At 41.6% G+C, this 18,914-nt stretch overlaps 1 protein-coding gene and 1 pseudogene across 1 annotated transcript in view; one reads left to right on the top strand and one right to left on the bottom strand.

The window, feature by feature from the left end:
* The window catches only part of RASSF3 (Ras association domain family member 3), a 73,967-nt gene that overhangs the window by 6,163 nt on the left and 48,890 nt on the right, over positions 1–18,914 (top strand). The window lies entirely within an intron of this gene.
* Positions 8,096–13,912, bottom strand: LOC148093819 (large ribosomal subunit protein uL24 pseudogene; annotated as a pseudogene).

Genomic DNA, 18,914 nt, shown 5'->3' with positions numbered 1-18,914 from the left:
TATATGAACAATACACTCTTTACTCCGTTTTTTTCTCCTGGCTAACTCAGAAGATTTGGAAAGCAGTGACACAAAATATTTATGAAAAAAGCTAAAAATACCTAATAATGTGGTTATTCTTTTTAGACTTCCTTTGGCAGTCAGTGCAAGTCATAACTGTAAACAGTCATTTTCTGGGAGAAAGAAATGAGGCTGACCAAATGCTTTGTATTGTGGCTTGTTCACCAACTAACTCCTCTTAGCCCCCAGCAAGCAGCTCTTACTTACCCCCAACTTCCCACATAAAGTGGCTGTCTTTTGATAAAGGCCCCAGTTTAAGGCTTGCTTTTCACTTCTAATTTGGCCCAAGACCATTAGCTAGCTGGCCTCTCTTCAGAAGGGATGGTGAAAAGACCCAAGTAGGATATATGATAGATGCATGCAGAGGAGCTGCTCATTTAATTAAAGGATGCATCTTAGCTAACTTAGCCTGTTTGTGGCCTTGTCTCATCAAAGAGCTAATATACAGGGATGGGCAAAAGTAGGTTTACCATTGCGAGTATGTGAAAGTTTGTATGGAAAATAACAATTAATAAATTATAATACAAGAATAAACTTTCACATACAATGGTAAACCTGCTTTTGCCCACCCCTGTCCATTGTCTAGGAGAATCTATTCTTGATGAGGAAACACTGCCTATATTATAAGGCCCAGCTCTCTGATGCAACAACTTGTAAATATCAGCACAGAAGGACTGTAGTCATATTAGCTTTTTCTCGGTTCTTTTCGGGATCCAAGTTATTCCCCATCACAGAACCTGGGCCTGAAATTGCGTCCCTCACTTTCCCCTCTCATGTCCACTTACACAGCACCTTCTCGGAGAAGTCTTCCTGAACCACCAGTGTCCTAGCACCCCTTGCTTTGTAGCGCCCTCTGTTCTCTTCCTCAATAGCAAAGTTATCATTTGTTGTTGTATTTTCTTTAGTGAGGATCGAGACTAGCATGTTTGCCAACACAGAGAATAAATGCCTGGTCCTTAGCAGGCAAATGAAAGCCTACTCTCTATTAAGAGTACTCTTACTTTTCCTCTGTACACAAATGTACACAATTTCCCGTCCTCCCCAAGTAGACCCCGAGTCCCCACAGTATCTTACATGTAGCTGTCACTTAAAAATGGACACTATTGGAGATGTTATTACTAGTTAGATTTAAATCACTAGGTATATTCCCCCCTTATTTTAAGAGAGCCCATCATTCATTCGTGCATTCAGCAGTTTATTGAGTCCTCACTCTGTGCCCCACACATGCAAGCTTGGTTCTGGGGATAGAGCAGTGAGCAAAATGAAATTCTGGCCTCATTTAGTAATAGCTTTTAAAAGCTTACTTTAAAAAAAAATATATATATCTTTATTGATTTCAGAGAGAGGAAAGGAGAGGGAGAGAGAGAGCTAGAAACATCAATGATGACAGAGTCATTGATTGAGCCCACAATCTGGGCATGTGCCCTGACCGGGAATCGAACCCCTATCCCATGGATCCTAGGTCGACGCTCAACCGCTGAGCCACGCCTGGCCGGGCTTAAAAGCTTATTAAATAGACTGCATCTCTCTAATTTTCCTTTAAAGAGCTTGTTTCGTTCGTGTAGAGGACACTTCTCACTGTTCACAGTTCTTCAGGATCATACCCATTGTGTAATGTGTGGTGTGGAAATGTTGACCAAGAAGCGTATCCCTGAAAAACTAGTCACGTTTCCCTGTTGACGGCTGTCCTAAAATCGTACACGACTGTGCTCCAACAGAAACATGCCCAAGGACATAAAATGCATTAAATAGAGTTAATAAGTATAATCAGAGTTTACCAAACTCTTGAATGAGGTTAACTGTCCAGGTTTCTCTTAATAGTTTAGTTCTGGTTTGGCTCTGAATCCTAGTCAAATAGTTTTTGTTTACTTGCTAAATTTTTTTTAGGTGGAGAGTGCCAGAGATGCACTAAGAAGGATGTCTGAGTTCACAAAAAATGATTAAAATATGAAGTACACATAAAAGTGTTACAAGTGATTCTGAAATGGAAGCGTGCTGTCCAGTATGGTAGATACCAGCCACCTGTGGTGGCTGCACACTTTAAGTGTGGCTGGCCTGGGTGGAGTGGTGTGCTGTGAGTTTGAAATACACACTGGGTTCCCAAGACAAAGGAAGAGAATCTACAATTTATGACAGTAATGTTTAAATAATGATTACATGTTTTTTTAGTTGTTTTGTTTTTAATCCTCACTTGAGGATATTTTTTCTTTTGCTTTTCAGAGAGAGTGGAAGGGAGGGAGAGAGAGAAAGGGAGAGAAACATCCATGCGAGAGAGACATATCAATTGGTTGCCTTCCACATGCTGCCCCCCTTGGGCCCCGGTTTGAGCCTGCAACTGGAGGTACATGCCCTTGACCCTAATCAAACCCAAGACCCTTCAGGCCATGGGCCAGTGCTCTAACCCCTGAGCCATACTGGGTAGGGCTACATGTTGAAATGACATTTTGGATGTAGATCAATTTTTACCTGTTTATTGTTTAATGCGGCTGTTGGAAAATTAGAAATGGCATAGGTGGCTCAGATTATATTTGTTGGACAACAGTTTGCGAAAGCAGAGCTGCTAGCTCTTGCTCTTAGGGGTTTGAATCTCCATCATCTAGATGGTTGTTGGTGGATGGATGACTGGAGGGGTGCCAGCGGAGCGTGCTGAGTTGGTTTTTCTTTGTGAAGGGGAACTTGCCCTTTACTCTTGGAAAGAGTTTCTTCTCAGCCTATCTTGGATTGCACATACCAGCGTTTTGGGGGTGTGAAACGTGTGTGTGGGAAACACCCCTTTATTTCATATTGAGCTGATGGATAAAACCACATTCAAACTGCGACTTCGCCTTCAGTTTACAGAGAATAGGGCTCATTATGTCATAGAGTATTAAAACAGCCAGAAGAATATGCATTTTAGGGCCTGTAATTGCTTACTGCTGCTACATGATTCAGTCAGCTAAGAATAATTTACTAATTGTATATCGCAGCACTCAGTTCTTCTTCCAGATGCTAAACAAAGTGAGATAATTAGAGCGCGAGAAAGGATGAATTTGGGACTTGGAGACCAGGAGAATAGATTTAGGAGGTTTTGGATTTAGGAGATTTAGAATATAATCAGCAAAATGTTTTCACGAAGTTAATGCTGGTTGTTGTGCGCGTTAAGATTGTGAAGGTAGCCCGGCTGGTGTTGCTCAGTAGCTGAGCATTGACCCATGCACCAAGAGGTCACCAGTTCGATTTCCGGTCAGGGCACACACCCAGGTTGTGGGCTAGATTTCCAGTGGGGGCCATGCAGGAGGCAGCTGATTAATATTTCTATTTCCGTATCTCCCTTCTTCTCTCTCTAAAAATCAACAAAAATCAATTTAAAAATATTTTTAAAAAGGATGGTGAATGTAGTTTTCTAAATTTATTTTCCAAGTATCTGTTGAATATCACAGTGTGCAAACTGGTGCTAGGGATTTGGTGAACAAAACAGATTGAAACTTGCTCTTGTGTAGGTTAGTTAGTAGTCTATGTAAATCATCTCTCATCTGTTGTAAAGAGCAAGACCTTAGCTAAAAATTTGGCTCCCATCTTTTTTCTAAAAATTTAAGTAATTTTTAGTAATATGCTAAAAAATTGAGTAATTTCTCATAAGCATGCCGTTTTTTGGGTTTTTTTTCCCTGCAAGGACTTTAAGCTTTGGGTTTTATGGGTAGTTAGAGCAATATGTTCTTAAAACTTTTTAAAATAAGAGTGCTATAAAAATCTCATCACAGAGTTTAGGGGGAAATGGTCCATTATCTTACTATCCTAATCCAAATATAATTTTGTGGAACTGTTTCCTAGGTTTTTTCCTTTGTCTGTTTTACATGTTCAGCAAGGTGAAGTATATTTACAGTGTTGTGCATCCAGTCTCCAGAACCTTTTCATCTTGGAAAACTTGAAACTACCCATTGAACAATTCCCCATTTCTCCCCCACTCCGCTCCTGGCAACCACCATTCTACTTTCTTTTTCTATGAGTTTGACTAGTCTAGATATCTAATATAAGTGAAACCATATAGTATTGGTCTTTTTGTAACTAGCTTATTTCACTCTAGGTTTGTCCATGTTGTAGTATATGTCATAATTTCCTTCAAGTCTGAATAATAGTCTATATATATAACACATTCTGTTTACCCATTTGTCAGTCAATGGACATCTGAGTCACTGTCACCTTTTGGCTATTGTAAATAGTGCCGCTGTGAACATGGGTGTACAAGTATCTTTTAGAGACCCTGCTTTCAGTTCTTTCAGATACATATCCAGAAGTGGCATTGCTAGATCAGATGGTAGTGCTGTTTATACTTTTTGAGGAGTACCATACTGATGAATTTGAATCCTGCTGTTTAAGCTTAGAATTAGGAGGTGTTACTGCATGATGTCAGCTATTGTTTTCATGTCCACTTGTGTTTTCTTGAGAAGGCATTTTCCCCCAAATATTGGAAAACTTGGATGGTTCTAATTTTTGCTATTGCACATAACACTGTAGTGACATATTGAACAAGAAACCTTTTCAATTATGGATTAATATTTTAGGACAGGTGTACAAAATGGAATTCTACTGAGCATGAGAGTGTGACCATTTTTATGGTTCTAGGGCTATATTTTTAGCTAGTTTCAGGCACCCTTAGCTCCATTGGATATAGTCTTTAAAAGAGAGAGGAAAACTTTGTAAAGGCACCTCAGTGTTATTTAATTTGCATTCCAGTGAATTTAATATTTCTTGTAATTCTAAGTGGATCTTCCTCTTGGTGTGAGCGTTGTTCATGCTTGGCCTTGACCATGTGTCTGTTAGGTAGGTGGAAATCTTGAGAGAGCACTGCTCTTCAGTCCTATGCATACATATTTAGCTCAGTAGATGCTTCCCCTTTTTTGTGGTCAGCTGAACTTCAGGTTATTTTTTTGCTTACTCTGTTTGTACCAAAGACACATTACATATTTGGGCATTTTGAAATACCTTAGAGTGTATTTCAGGCTGACATCACTGAAACAAGGAGCAAAATACTTGTTGCTCCTATAATTACAGCACAGGAAAAGCATTGCTAAGAAAGCATCAGCGTCCTGTGAAGTACTCCTTGGGATACAGAGGGTGGGGAGCTGGATGATGTGGCTCTTACTAAGCGTGTAAGAAAAGGGTGACTGGAAGTGACTGTTTATCTTTGAATTTCAATCCATTTAGTGCTGGTTTCCCAACCACCGTGGTAGAATTAGGAGGAACCTAAGTTACCTTCTAAATAGACTAAGATAGTAGCACAAATGACTAAAGTCCCCACCTACCAAAGGATATTTATACTGTTTACTTACCAGCTTATGGTATTTTGTTGAAAAATTACAAGTAGATGGACTCTGGTGTCTACTGTCTACTTTAAGGCTTGCCTCTCGTGAAAATTGTTGCTTAATCTCTCATACTTTGATTAACTCTTAGTTTGCCCTGATTTAATTTGTTCCCTCTTACAGAGTTTTTTTAAGTGACTCTTTTAAAAGATGTGAAGAGTTATTTCTGACTTTAGATAGATTACAAACCCTCCTTAATCATTCTATTCTTAGACAACTCAAACTTACTCTGAAAATTTCCCACAAATGCTTGTTTTGAGGATTAGTTTTTAATATTTTGCCAGTTAAGGCATAGAAATTTATGTGTGTATCATATAGTTTTCAAACAAAACAAAAACAAAAATTTTTTTATGAAAACAGAAAACAAATAACTACGTGCATTACAGAGGAGGAAAAATTCCAACACTAAAATGAAACTAATATTCCATGGTGTTTTATAGTTAATAGAACATTCCAAGGGAATTAAAATTCATTTGATTTCTCGGACTCTAATTTCAGTGGAACGTTGAGATGAGAAATGAAACTAACAGAAGCTTTATTGGTTTAGGCCTTAAGCAGATCCAGGTTGAATGGCACAGCAGAGGTAACTTCAGGGGTCCTTGACTGTAATCGGTGATTTCCCAGCTATGGAAAATGTAAATATTATGTAGGTGGTTTATAGAAACGTTATTACTTTTGACCATTTAAAGTCTGTTTCTCTTTGTTTTAAACGGGTGCATGGGTTGCTTGTTTTTGTCCGTTTTCCTTTGAGGGGAAGACACTGACCTTTTAGATCTTTCTGAAGTTTGAAAGTTGCTTTCCTCTTCTCCCTGATTACCAGCAGTGGCGACATGTGACGTGGTGCAGTTGGAATGAGTGTGGTGGGCTGCTGCGGGAGGTGGGCTTTGATTCTTGGCTGTCCCGTTGGTGTCTGCTGGAGGAAATTTGTTCTATAAACTGTATGCAAAGTATGGTCATGCCTGCCATTTGGTAGAGAGGATTTGGAGGTAGGTCATGTAGGGAAAGGGGAGCACCTGTCAAAAAGGCAACCCTAGCATTAGTATCAGCAAATCAATTTGAAATTCATTCCCACTAGAGGTAGTTCTGTACAGTTTCAAAATTAACATTACAGTGCATCTTGATCTTTTGAGGTGAGGGCTAAAAACTCTCTTACTATTAAGAAAAAGAAAGGGAACTAGATTTTGTAATGGGCTGAAGGGTGTGTATTCTTAATTGACTTTGACTGCAAGTAGCTATATAAGGCAGCTTGAGTTGTATCAGTGCTGTGTTATCTTGGCCATGTCATGGCACCTCTTTAAGCCTCAGTTCCTCATCTGTAATAATAAGCAGTAATAAATATTAGTAATTGTTATTTTTAAAAGGTTCTACTGTATATGATCACATGCTTTTCATTTCAGGGTGCTAGGCTGAATGGAGAACTGACAATGGTTGAGAGATTTGAAGTGAACTAATAATCCATCCAAACAATAAAAGATGGCAGGAAATTAGGTTGTATCTCTTTGGCTTAAGTGACCAAAATGAATTGGGAATCTCAATGTAATTGATCAGGCAGGAAGGAGCTTCACTCACTCCAGGATGCTTAATTTTCTCACCCTCTCTGTCTCTGCTGTCTGTGTGTCTGTATCTCACTGTCTCTCATCTCTCTCTCATCTCTGTCTCTGGTAAAGGGGCTGTTTTCTTCTGACCAAGCCTGAGGCTACCTGTCAGAGTCTTCACCAACTTCTGCATGAGCAGGCATATGGAAGTGTAGTTCTTTTGCCCAATAGTTGATGTATAAATTAACATATTATATAAAAGTTTCTTTTTTGCTTTTCAGCTTCCTCTGTTTTCTCTCTCTTATCTGCCTCTGGCTATATAGGATTCTGGCCGCAGTTCCTCCAAAGGCTGCTGGCTTGACCCATGACAAATTCTGCTTCTTCCTGGGGGCTTTCCTTTTTCCTCCAGAAGGTTTAGATCACCTTGTGCTCATTCTTTAGGGACTTAGTCACTGCCTTGTTTTTGATTGTGTAAGAGCAAACCAAATGACATAATTTCTGTGAGCTGTGACGCACTGCAAAGGGAGATGCTGTGGCTGTCAGAGCCCAGCTCAGTGCCCTGTGGCTACCTTCCCTGCCCTCTGGCCTCCCACCCACAGAGTGTCTGTCTCCTCTCTAAGGGGTTTCAGCCTTGCTGGACACATCCACAGTTCAGAAATGAGCTCGCTTATGCGAAATTTCAATGCGGGCGTTAGAGCAGCTCAGTGAGTCATGTGCTCTGCTTGGCTAGCTCTTCGGAGTTCGTTTATGTTCTGTAAACCTGGTACGAGTGTTGGAATCGGGTGGGAAACCTCTGCCTTTGGGCCACGTGAGCCCCCCCGGGGTTTGCTGTTCCCTCCTCACTGCCAGCCTCCCTTTCCTTTGGTTGCGTGTCTTACAATAAATTGGTTGTCTGAAACTGGCTTTATATCCTGAATGCCACTGTGAATATTTTTACTCACTTAAGATTTTTAAGTTCGAGTGAACCTGTAGTATTACCAATGGACTCTTATGTAAACAATTACCATTAATTCATATAAAGGACTTGGAACATTATCTAGCATGCGAGCACATGTTTAATATACGTTAACTATTCTAGTGGTATTAGCATTATTGATAAAGTCAGTTTGGAAGGAGCCCCCTTTTTGACAGTTTTCAATGAAAGTGGTATATAAGATTACTTTATTCTTGCATCTCCTCAATTGTTTCTTCCTTGTATTTGCCCCTTTCCTGTCCTACTTGGTGAGATTTGCCTTTACGTTCAGGATCTTTTCTGTGGTCTTTGTCCAGCTTTAGTGATAGCACCTTGCTGGGACGAATGCCCACATGAGCAGGCCTACCATCCGCTTTCTCCGGCTGCACCCGTTCAGTGTAGGCGACGTATTTCTTCCCGTAGACCTGGACTGCTTGGCCACCTGCTGCCCTTTGTCGTGTCCTTGCACAGCCCCATTCATCATCCTTTCAGATGGGCGTGGAGTGAGCACTGCGCCTCTGTCTCAGCTCTTTGGAAAGAGGACGATACCTAAGGTTCCTGCCAGGGTGGGGAGGTAGGTGCATTGCAATGCCTTTTGTGGTTCTTGCATCAGTCAGAACCTCCTTTTGGCCTCTGGCGCTTCAGCAACGGCCACCAAAGGGAAGGGCCAGTAGGAGCTTTTATGAAGAGAGTGTGGTTCAGTAGAAAAGTCTGGATCTAGAAATGGGAGACTGTCTTGATTTTGGGTCTGCCATTCACCAATTCTGGGAGCTGGAGCAGGTTCCTTAACTTCTTGGAATATCAGTTTTTTAATCTTTCAAACAGATATGGGGGGATCAAATGAGACGAACGTGTTTAGAAGGTATCCCTAGGTTATAAATTGTTGCGTAATGCAAATGTGATAGCATCGCAGGAATGTTAAGAGACTATACTATAAAATTTTCTCCTACTTATATATCTTGTCTCTTGTAAATTGATTATAAATTCTCAGCCTACAGTAATACTGGAGCTGTCACTTATTTGATAAATGTTGAAAAATGAGTTTATTCCCTCATCTCATTTATGTGTGTTTATTTTTATCTGCACAGTAGTGATTTCTGTTTGGGGACCTGAACTATTATACCTAAGCAGCAAGTTTATTACTTTCTGAATCGATGGTGGAGTTGATGAAGTTCTTGGATGCTTTGGAGAAAGATGATAACCTAGCTCATTGTTGGATGCATCAGGGAACTTGAGCAAATTTAGTTTTAAGCCTTCCAGATTATCCTGTCTGTGATCTTCCTGAGGGCAGACCACATCTGTCTGTCTTGTCACCGTCACCCCCGTATCTTCGTTGCTAGTGGGCCTGGTGCAGGGCACAGGAGGGGGCTGTCAGTATTTGTCATTTGACCCCCAGATTTCCATTTGATCAGACTTGGCGTCAGAATTATAATAAAAAAGAAATTGGCTTAGCACCTTCTTATTGGACTTCCCAGCCTCCTGAACTATGAGAAAAGAAATGTCTGTTGTTTAAGGAACCAAGTCTATGTTATTTTGGTATGGCAGCCTGAGCTGACTGAGACATGGAGCTAGACATCAAGCCTATAGGTCTAAGTACCGGCTTATAAGGAAAAGAGGAAAAATGTAAATAGCAATCGCCCAAATCCAGAATGTAGGCTATTCTATAGAACAAATACCTAGTTTCTTCGACAATATAATGAAAGAAAAATAGTATGTATGTATTATGGGGGGGAGGGTGAAGGACACTGTTACAGAATAAAAGGAACTAAGAGACAAAAAAAGAAGTTGGCTCAGGGCAGTGAAGCAGATTCTTTTTGGTTTCAGGGTGAGTAATAATAAAACAAACAATGGCAATAGATACTATATCATGTAAAAGTGAGACATTTAGGTGAAATGAAGAGTGTTTGAGGCTGGGGATGTGGAGACCTGGGCCCTAGGCCTGGTACTTTATTAACTAGCAGAGGTAACTTTGGAGAATTACTTAACTACTTGGGGCTTGTTTCTTCCTCAAAGGCCCTGACCAGTACTGTGACAGATTTATTCTAGACCTAAATTTCTGATTGGGGGGAAAGTAACAGAGTTAAGGAAGGCTTGAAAGGGATTCCATGAAATATGTTAAGATGCCTAATGAATTAGTTTGGAAACAGCTAGCTTAGGTCATATCTGGTTGGATGGGGTTGAACTTAAGTGAATTGACTAGTCATTGGTGTTTGAGAAATAAGTCAAATTATTTCTCTTCCTGAAGAGAGAATGTCTTGGGAAAGAAATCAAGGGGGCATGAGTGGTGTATTTATTATAGCGCCAATAAGAATGGGTTTCATGCAAGCCAAAGGGAATGCTTAATTGTTCTGCGCTTCTGTATTGTGGGAGGTATTGATACAATGTCAAGAAGCGTTTTAAGAAAGGCCCGCCAGTAGTGCCATGTTCCTCGGGGACAGGGAAGGATGAATGTAGGAGAGTCATCTGCCTTCTGAGAATGCTGGCACATTTAGTCACTGTGCTTCCTGGGAGGCCGAGTGCTTGTGGGCTGGGGCAGCATTTGGGAGTGGATTATTCATTTCCTTGAGAAGATTTAATTTTTCTGTTTTTAATGACTCCTTTATTCCATCCAATCTGCATATACCCTTGCCAGGTAAACGTTCTTAGGAAACTTCTTTAGCAAGTTAAATTCTATTATAAAACATCAGAGTTTATATGTTGTCTGATGTACCATATCCAAATGGGAGGCTTCCCGAGGCTGTTACCCCCTTGCCCACACTGTGTCGAGAGCCTTATTAAGCGCTCTATCCCCGATCCTAGAAAACCCACCCAGTTCAAGGCTCATTTCTTATCAGGTCTTGTCCTCTGGTTCATACATTTTAGTATTGCCCTCCTGATACGAATGAAAACTTTTAAGGCCTAGGAACCTTTGCTTTATGGAGGCCATGTTGAATGATTCTCGAGTGTGATGATTGATTTGATTCAATATCGAGACATCATCTTTCCCTAGAAGTATTATTTTTAATCTGAGCCATTTATTTAGAACTTCCCTCTCATCTGTTTCAAATTTCATGTATACTTCAGGGGTGGTTTCAGCAGGACCCAAAGGGGAAAGGTATTTCTTCAAAATGGGACTTTTAAACATTGGAGGGATTATTGATAATTTAGGATGACATAACTTGAACTCCAAAGAAATGGGCTAGCTGGAATGGCTCCTTCTAACCTGGGAGTCTGAGGTTTTAGGCTATTCTTTTAGCTGTGTGGGACATGCTTAAGTGCATAATTATATGAAGTTTTGTTTTTAGCCAATTCTTTTCATTAAACACATCCTAGTTTCCCTGAAAAAATGTGGTGCATTTTAGATTTTGAAAACGCATGATGTGTTAATATGACAAGATGGCTGATTTAGCTTAGCTAGCTAGCTTCCTACATTTCCTGTTCATTTGAACTTGAAATGGCCATAGGAGTGTTGTCAAAATGGTGTAGGTGAACTAAAGTATTGTGTTAGTATTTTGTGTGAAGCAAAGCACTGGGTGCCCAGATCCTAAGTGTTACAGTTGCTAATGGTATTTGAATTTTCTCTGAATTCACACATACGAATTCCATTCATTTAGGCACTTACTGATTTTAACAGTGTTGGTGAACAGAAGGGAAAATGTGGGCTGAGCTATAAAGTAATAGATTCCCCCAGATGTATAGTCTGTCACCAGAAAAGATAGAAATGTTAAGTTAAAAAACCTGCTTGGAAGTTGTGAACCTTTCGTTGTGGCTGTCAGAACATCTGTCCGCTGCAGGAGTGAGTTCCAGCCAGTCCTCGGTGGCTGTTGAGTTGCTGAGGTGGAGAGTGAATGCAACCAGAGTGGAGATTAAGTGGAGAGGAGGGGCCAAGTTGGAGATATTGGGGAACTGGGAGGATTTGGTAACATTGAGCGTGGGTGTTGGCGTGGTAGGAGAGAGGAGTCAGGGATGAACTGTGGCTTTCTGGCTTGGGTGGCAGGAAGGATAATGCTGTCACTCACCAAGAAAGGGAATATAGAAGAAATGTCAGATTTGGGAGGGAAGATGAGTTCAGACAGTGCATTGAGTCCAGGCAGTCAGTAAATAATGAATGAATCTAGGTGTGTGTATTATTTGAGATGTCTGTAGATTATCAAAGTTTCCTGGGCTTCTCCAGAAGATAGGATAGACCTGGTCTGGGGAGAGAGCTCTGGGATTTGTTGAAGCCAGGAGGTTGTCAGAAGCATGGGGGATACCAGCATTTAAAGGGTAGGCAAAGAAGGGTGTGTCCCTGGAGATAACCAAGGTGAGTGGGTAGGGAAGTGGGAAGAAAACCAGGAGAGAACGGGTGTCCTGGGCAGGGGCCTACCTCAAGAACAAGGGCTTGGTCAGCAGGAAAAGTGCTGCAGAAAAGCCAAGAAGTTGAGCCATTAGGGGAATGGTATTTGGAGAATGGGAGGGGGCAGTTAAATCTGGACACATGTACATGATACGGGGTGGTGGTGTGGTGGTAGGTGACTAGGAGTTTGATGAGTGGCAGGTGGACACTGACGGAGGAGGTGGGTATGCATGCGAGTGTGGAGAGAAACCCGCAGAAGCAGAAGAGGAGGAGGGCTGGTTTTTCTGGGGAACCAGCTGGTGTGGGTGGAGTAAGTGATGTCACCCTGTGGGCGTGGTCTGGGTAAGGAGCAGCCCTTTAGGGAGCAGTAATGTGGTCAGATCTAGGATTTGAAACCGATAGCAGTTTTATGGTAGAGTTAGAGGCAGGAATATTGTTTGGGAGGCTATTGCAGTAACCTGGGTCAAGGTCATTAGGGCTTAGGAGTGGGGCAGCTGCGGTGGGGGAGATGGATGGGGGGGATCCCAGAAGTTGGGTGGGCAGATTGGTATCTGATGGACCAGTATGGGGAGGGGGAGGGAGAGGAAGGAGAGAAGGCGTGGAAGGTGCCTGAGAGGACGGCATTGCCCTGAGGAAATAGAGCCAGGAGGAGGAGAAGCAGGTGTAGGGCGGTGGAGGGACAGTGCAGTGACGGGCAGGTTTACAGAATACTTGTGTAGCGTTCAGCGGGCAGCCAGAACCAGGGCTCTGAAGCTCAGGAGAGTGGTTGCGGCGAGGGACAAAAGGTTTGGAGCATGAGGCCATTGTCCTTGAATTGGAAGAAGTTAAGATTTATTTGAAGGGACCAGAGGAAAATAAATCTTCATGTGGGTATGGACTGTAAAAGCAAACCTCTCAAACCGTTTCAGTGTATTTTTAACTTTTCTTAGAACAAAGCCTTTGATGACCAGAATGTGGACATGTGGCCCCGCCCCCCCAAATAACTGAAAATTAACACAAGAAGATGTTATGAAATAAATTCAGTAAGTTTCAGTAGAGATGCTGTTATCTTAATGGTTTTTTCCTCTCTGGTTAAAATCTGTTTCTTCAGTCCTTTTGTTTATTGTTTTTGATAAGAGACCTCAGAAGACTGATGGAGACTAGCTGGCTGTATTTTTGAAAAGTCTTTGATGATGAAATATACTGTGTTGAGTGTGGTATCACTGCATGTTATTTCCTGGCTTTGGCACCAATGGATACCTAATACATATTTTAATGCAGTGTCCAGAGAGGAATTAAAAGAAACAACAACCCCAAAATGAATTTTATCTCTTTTCAGGAAATAGGCCGATTACAGTTTCTATTTAGCTAAATACTAATTGGTAAAGCCTTGCTTTGGGATTTCCCATAAAATCTGCATTTTTCTGCTTTCCTTCCTAAAGTGTATAAGCAGGTAATATTGCTGTTCTGTGGAAATGTTAATTAAAACAGAAATGACTACTTTAGATATGTGGGATTTCCAGCAGTTTGGCAGGCAGTCTAGAATTTGTGTTCTGCCCACCCCCCTGCTACTCTCTGTTGAACTATCTGTACTACCATTTTGATTTAATGCTGTAGAAGGGAGATTACTCCTGCTTTATTCCCAGTGCTTGGCTCTGGGGATTAAAGAGGAATAAGCCAGTACCCCTGCCCTCAAGAGCACGTTGTCTGGTGGAAAGTCATAAAGAGCCATTGTGATACTGGGATTTATAACAAGAAATACATACTTGTTCCTGGAACAAAACTCCAAAAACCCTTGAAATTTCCTAAGAGATCAGGGCTTTAAAAGTGAGAAGAGTGTCTTTCAGTATTCATAACAAGCCCCTTTCGGCCACACTTTAGTTTGTTAAATGAGGTGACTTTTGAAAACCCCTAAGTATTCGGAAGCTGGTTGCCAGGGCTAACCAGCCACATGCCCACATGATAGGGACCAGAGATTGAGCTCAGTCACCAATGCCAATGATTTAATCAACCATGCCTATGCCATGAAGTGTCCATAAAAATGCTGACTGATGGTGTTTGGAGAGCTTCCTGGTTGGTGAACAGGTGGAGGTGCTGGGGGGGTGGCACACGTGGAGAGGACTGAAACTGAACCCCTTCCCATATACCTTACACCATGCATCTCTTCCTTGGGCTGTTCCGGAGTTGTGTCCTTTATACTACGTGGGTAATAGTAAGTAAGAAAGCACTTTCCTAAGTTCTGTGAGCCATTCTAGCAAATTATCAACCCCAAACTGGGGGTGTTGGAACACAGGTGACAACCTGGACTTGCCATTGGCATCTGAAGTGGGAAGGAAGTCTTGTGAGACTGAGCCCTTAATTAACCTTGGAGGTCTGTGCTAACCCCAGGTAGACAGTGTTAGAACTGAATTAAATCGTAGAACATACAGCTGATGCCTGTAGAGACTTGCTTGGTGGTGGTGGGGGAACCCCAGAGGGGGGGGAAACCCCACATATCTGGTGTCAGAAATGGAGTTCTGTGAGTAGTGGATCAGAGACTACAGAAAAAGAGTTTTTTCTTTCCACTATAAAGATACCATTGTTGACACACGTGGAAGAGGCACACTGACTGTTGATAACGATGGCTCATGTTTATGGTGCCCTTACAAGGCATTGTACCTTTATAGGCTCATTCATCCTCACACCAACTCGGAGAAGTAGGCAAGGTTATTTTCTTCATACAGAAGAGGCACAGAGAGGTTAAATAGTAGCTGGTAAATAGAGGAACCTGGTTGAGAAACTGGGCAGTCTGGTGTGAGGACCCACACTTTTAGAATGGTGGATGCGGCGGTCTGTTCACGGCGACTCTGCCACATTAGCAAAAATCAGGATGAGACTTCATTGCTGAGTGCGTGGAGCTTGGGCTGGGGGTTGAGGGACAATGGGAGGGGGAATCATAAGATTAAGGTTAAATTAATCCTGGATGGACTAGTCTGAAGTCAAGAGGTGGAACATGATGGTGGAGAGGGGGACCAGATTATGAAAGTGGGCAGTGTCTCCTTTTACATCAAGGTTTACCATGAAATCCCTAGCAATATGTAGTTTTGCATATATTGCATATTTACTGTGGACATTCAGAAGAAGCCTGGTTCCTTTTAGTTTATAGCATTCTTATTTCCATACTGATTACATTCATTGTCATGTAAAAAATGTGCATGTATATAAAACGGGTGGAAATTATGATGATTATAATGGGAGTGGCTCACAATTCCAAACAATTTGGGGATTTCTGCGTGGCTTATTGTAATTTAAAGAGTGGTCTGTAATTAGTAGGCTTTGGAAATTTGTTTCAAGGAGTGGTAAATGAAGGCGTTCTAGAAGCTGGTTGTATGTTGCTGCATTTTTGTTTACCGCTTAGATCAGGAAGAAAATTTAAAGGACTTGGGTGTGTTCCAGAAATTAAAATAAGTGACTCACACCCTTATTGGCACACTGAGATTGCTCAAATGTTTGTAGTAAGTGTTATTGGGCAGGGACTATGCGCAGAGCTTAGTATTACATACAGTTGGGTTTATTACGAAAGAGTTCCGCTCCTTTCGTATAAAGAAGTCTCTGCGATTATATGGGGAGACCAGCATAACATGATGCCACTTGTGAACTGTAACAGCTGTGTAATGAGCATAGAGCAATCCAGAAGAGATTAATATAAATATATTTAGGAGACGCATGAAAATACCCTTGATTTATTTATATGCGCAACTGTTGAGCAGTGGGCACCTGGAGACTGGATAGAAAGAGGCAGATCTAATTAGGAATAGCTCCTGAAGGTGGTAGAAGCTTGGCTTTGGATGTTGGAAGGATAGAAGCTCAAACAATGAGTGTCTTCTTTTTCTGGTTTCTGTATTGAAAAGGTTTAGATTGCCTCAAAAATATAACGAGTTTTATAGACTTCGTTTTAGAAATGCCACATACATCTCTAAAGGGATCATCTCCAGGGATAGGTAGGTAGGATGTGTGAGTAGTTACTTTCTAGAAACAAATGCACAGCATGTCTATGAGATTAGGATAGCTCTTAATTTAGGATGTTCCCTTCCACTCTTTCTCTGTAGTTATTAAATCAGATATTTCTACCCGAGTCCAAGATTGTAATGAAAGGAAATTAAATTAAATTGTTTTTTGAACTATTACGTTGTCACAGTAAATACGAATTTCTTGAAGCAGGTTAAAACATAAAGAATACTTTTTCCCTTTTACTATGATAAAGTAATTCAGAATGCAGTCATTAGAGACAAGCATTATGAAGACCTTTTTCGTTATATGCGATTTGAAAGATAAAACATTGCAGGTACTGTTGGAGCCTCTGGAATCACTTTCTGGCCCCATTTCCTCCCTCACTTTCTTCCCATTGTTTTTTTTGTGTGTTTTTTTTTTTAATCATTGCTGTCCACATATTTTACACTTCTGCTACGTGTCTGTGTAAATAATGGTCAACCCTTTGTGTTATTTTACTGCCTTTAAAACTTGTAGAAGTAGTGTCATACCACACTGTTTAATTCTGAAGGTCACTTCTGTTGCTCACTCTTGTTTTTGAGATCGATCCTTGTCTAGCTTACTCTTTTAAACTGCTCAACAAACTAGAGTATTCATTTTCCTGTTGATGGGCATTTAATTGTTATTTCCTCCACTTTTTCTCTACAACAAATGACATTGCAATCAACATCTTTATGTGTTTCCTTTGGTGCGTGTGTGAGAGTTTCTGTGGGTTTCGCCCCAGGAGTTGCTTGGTTGTAGGGAAGGGAATGTATCTTCATGTTCATTGGCCTTAGGTAGCACCTGCCTTAGTTAGGTACTCTGGTGCCATCTTCAAAATGGGAAGCTTGAGGATTAAGAAATTACTTCTTTTTAATTTGTATCCTAATATTTTCTTGAAACTATAATGGAACTGTGAAAACTTGTGGTTTGGGGAAAAGTGGAATACAGAATAAGTAATATATGTGTTAATGGTTTGTAATGCCAACTGATGGTCATTGGAGCCAACTAAGCACCAACAGGTATCCCCAATTTGGGGTGTGGTGGAGAAGGAAACTTCAGTGCAGACAGCTCAGCCGTGGCTCAGCAGGGCTGTGGTGCACCTCACTAGTGTTACGGCTCAGTTTTGAAGCAGCACAGCTGTGAACAGCAGGGCTGTGGGCAGCCCTGGGGCAAGGCCCCTCTGGCTAGACAGCTCTGCCCTGCCCCAGTCTGGTCTGCTCCTGCAAAACACCTTTGGTGTCCTCGGTATTTCAGCTCCAGCCAGGGAAATGCAGGCTTCAGTCTTCAGTGGAAAGGGTAAGTGTGCCCTCCAAGGCAGAGAGAGGGGAGCTGACTTAGGTAGAGAGGAGTCTGCACTTGCTCCTGGTTTGTCTCCAAATCCTGGCAGTTTGGTTGGTCCAGAGAGCACCGTCCTGATTGGTCTGAGCGGCACCGTTGTGATTGGTTGGCGAGGATGCTGAGCTCTGATTAAATGGGGAAAGCCGCAGTCCCCTTGGTTGAAACACAATTCCCGGAACTCCCTTACAAGGACTGGCTGGGTCACCAGGCGCACAGCGCAGGAGGCCAGCAGCGCAGTGCGGGAAGCAGGCCATTCAGTGCAGTCTTCTTCCTTGAGCCTGGCTTGTGGGAGAGGCTCTTGTTTAGAAATGGCTCGGAGGCTCTGTTGTTGTTTTTTGTTGTTGTTTTAAATTTGAGCCCAGTTAGCCACCAGGAGACCTTGGTGTAGGTACCTTCTTTCTTAGGGTCCACAGTAGCTTTTGTGACTTCTGTAAAGTTCTGTTTAATTGAAAAACATATGGGTGCTTATCTTCTAGAACCACAATGAAAGATTCTATAAAAAAGAAATTCCTAGCCTGGCTGGTGCAGCTCAGTGGTTGAACATCGACCCATCAACCAAGAGGTCACTGGTTAGATTCCCAGTCAGGGCACATGCCTGGGTTGCAGGGCATGTCAGTAGGGGGCATGTCAGGAGACAGCCGATCGATGATGTTTCTCATCAATGTTTTTATCTCTTTATCTCTCTATCTCTCTATCCCTCTCCCTTCCTCTCTCACTCTTAAAAAAAAAAATCATTAAAAACCCATATATACATATATACACACACACATATATGTAAAGAAACTTCTAAATTGTATTTCTTTGGTTCTCAGTGCTCATTTGAAGTTACAGTGAGGGTGGCTTGGTGGGGTGGCAGGACTTTTGAATAGATAACATTTTTGTGGCATTTAAAGTTTCTGTAATTTTTTTGAAAATCTCTTTTAAACTCTAATTATGTCTCAAGGTGACCGACCAAGTAGGAGGGGACTGGTACCTGAATTATGAAGAATGGCATAAATTACAACAGGGTTTGGTGTGTTCCCTTTGGGTGAAAGCGGGTTCTGTTTTCTGATTGTAGTCTTCCTGCTCAGGCTGCCAGGTTTAGTTTGTGGCTTCCAAGATACCCATTGGACTGGCTTTAGGCTGATAGTAGCAGTGCCTTCATATTTCCTCCATATCCTATTTCAGAACTTTTATGTAACTTCTTCAATAAGATCCTAAAACCATTTGGTAGTAGAGTTTAGTTGCTTCTCCAAACCTTTCCTTCTGGCAGGAATTAATAAGAGAGCAGACTTCTCGTTGATATTGGGCACAAGTTCTTTTTTTTTTTTTTAATATGTCTTTATTGATTTAAGCGAGAGGAGGGAGAGGGAGACAGATAGAAACATCAGTGATGAGAGAGTCAT

The sequence above is a fragment of the Miniopterus natalensis genome, chromosome 2, assembly GCF_054644295.1.
Source record: "Miniopterus natalensis isolate mMinNat1 chromosome 2, mMinNat1.hap1, whole genome shotgun sequence".
NCBI lineage: Eukaryota > Metazoa > Chordata > Mammalia > Chiroptera > Miniopteridae > Miniopterus > Miniopterus natalensis.
This window is presented reverse-complemented; position numbering and strand designations above follow the sequence as displayed.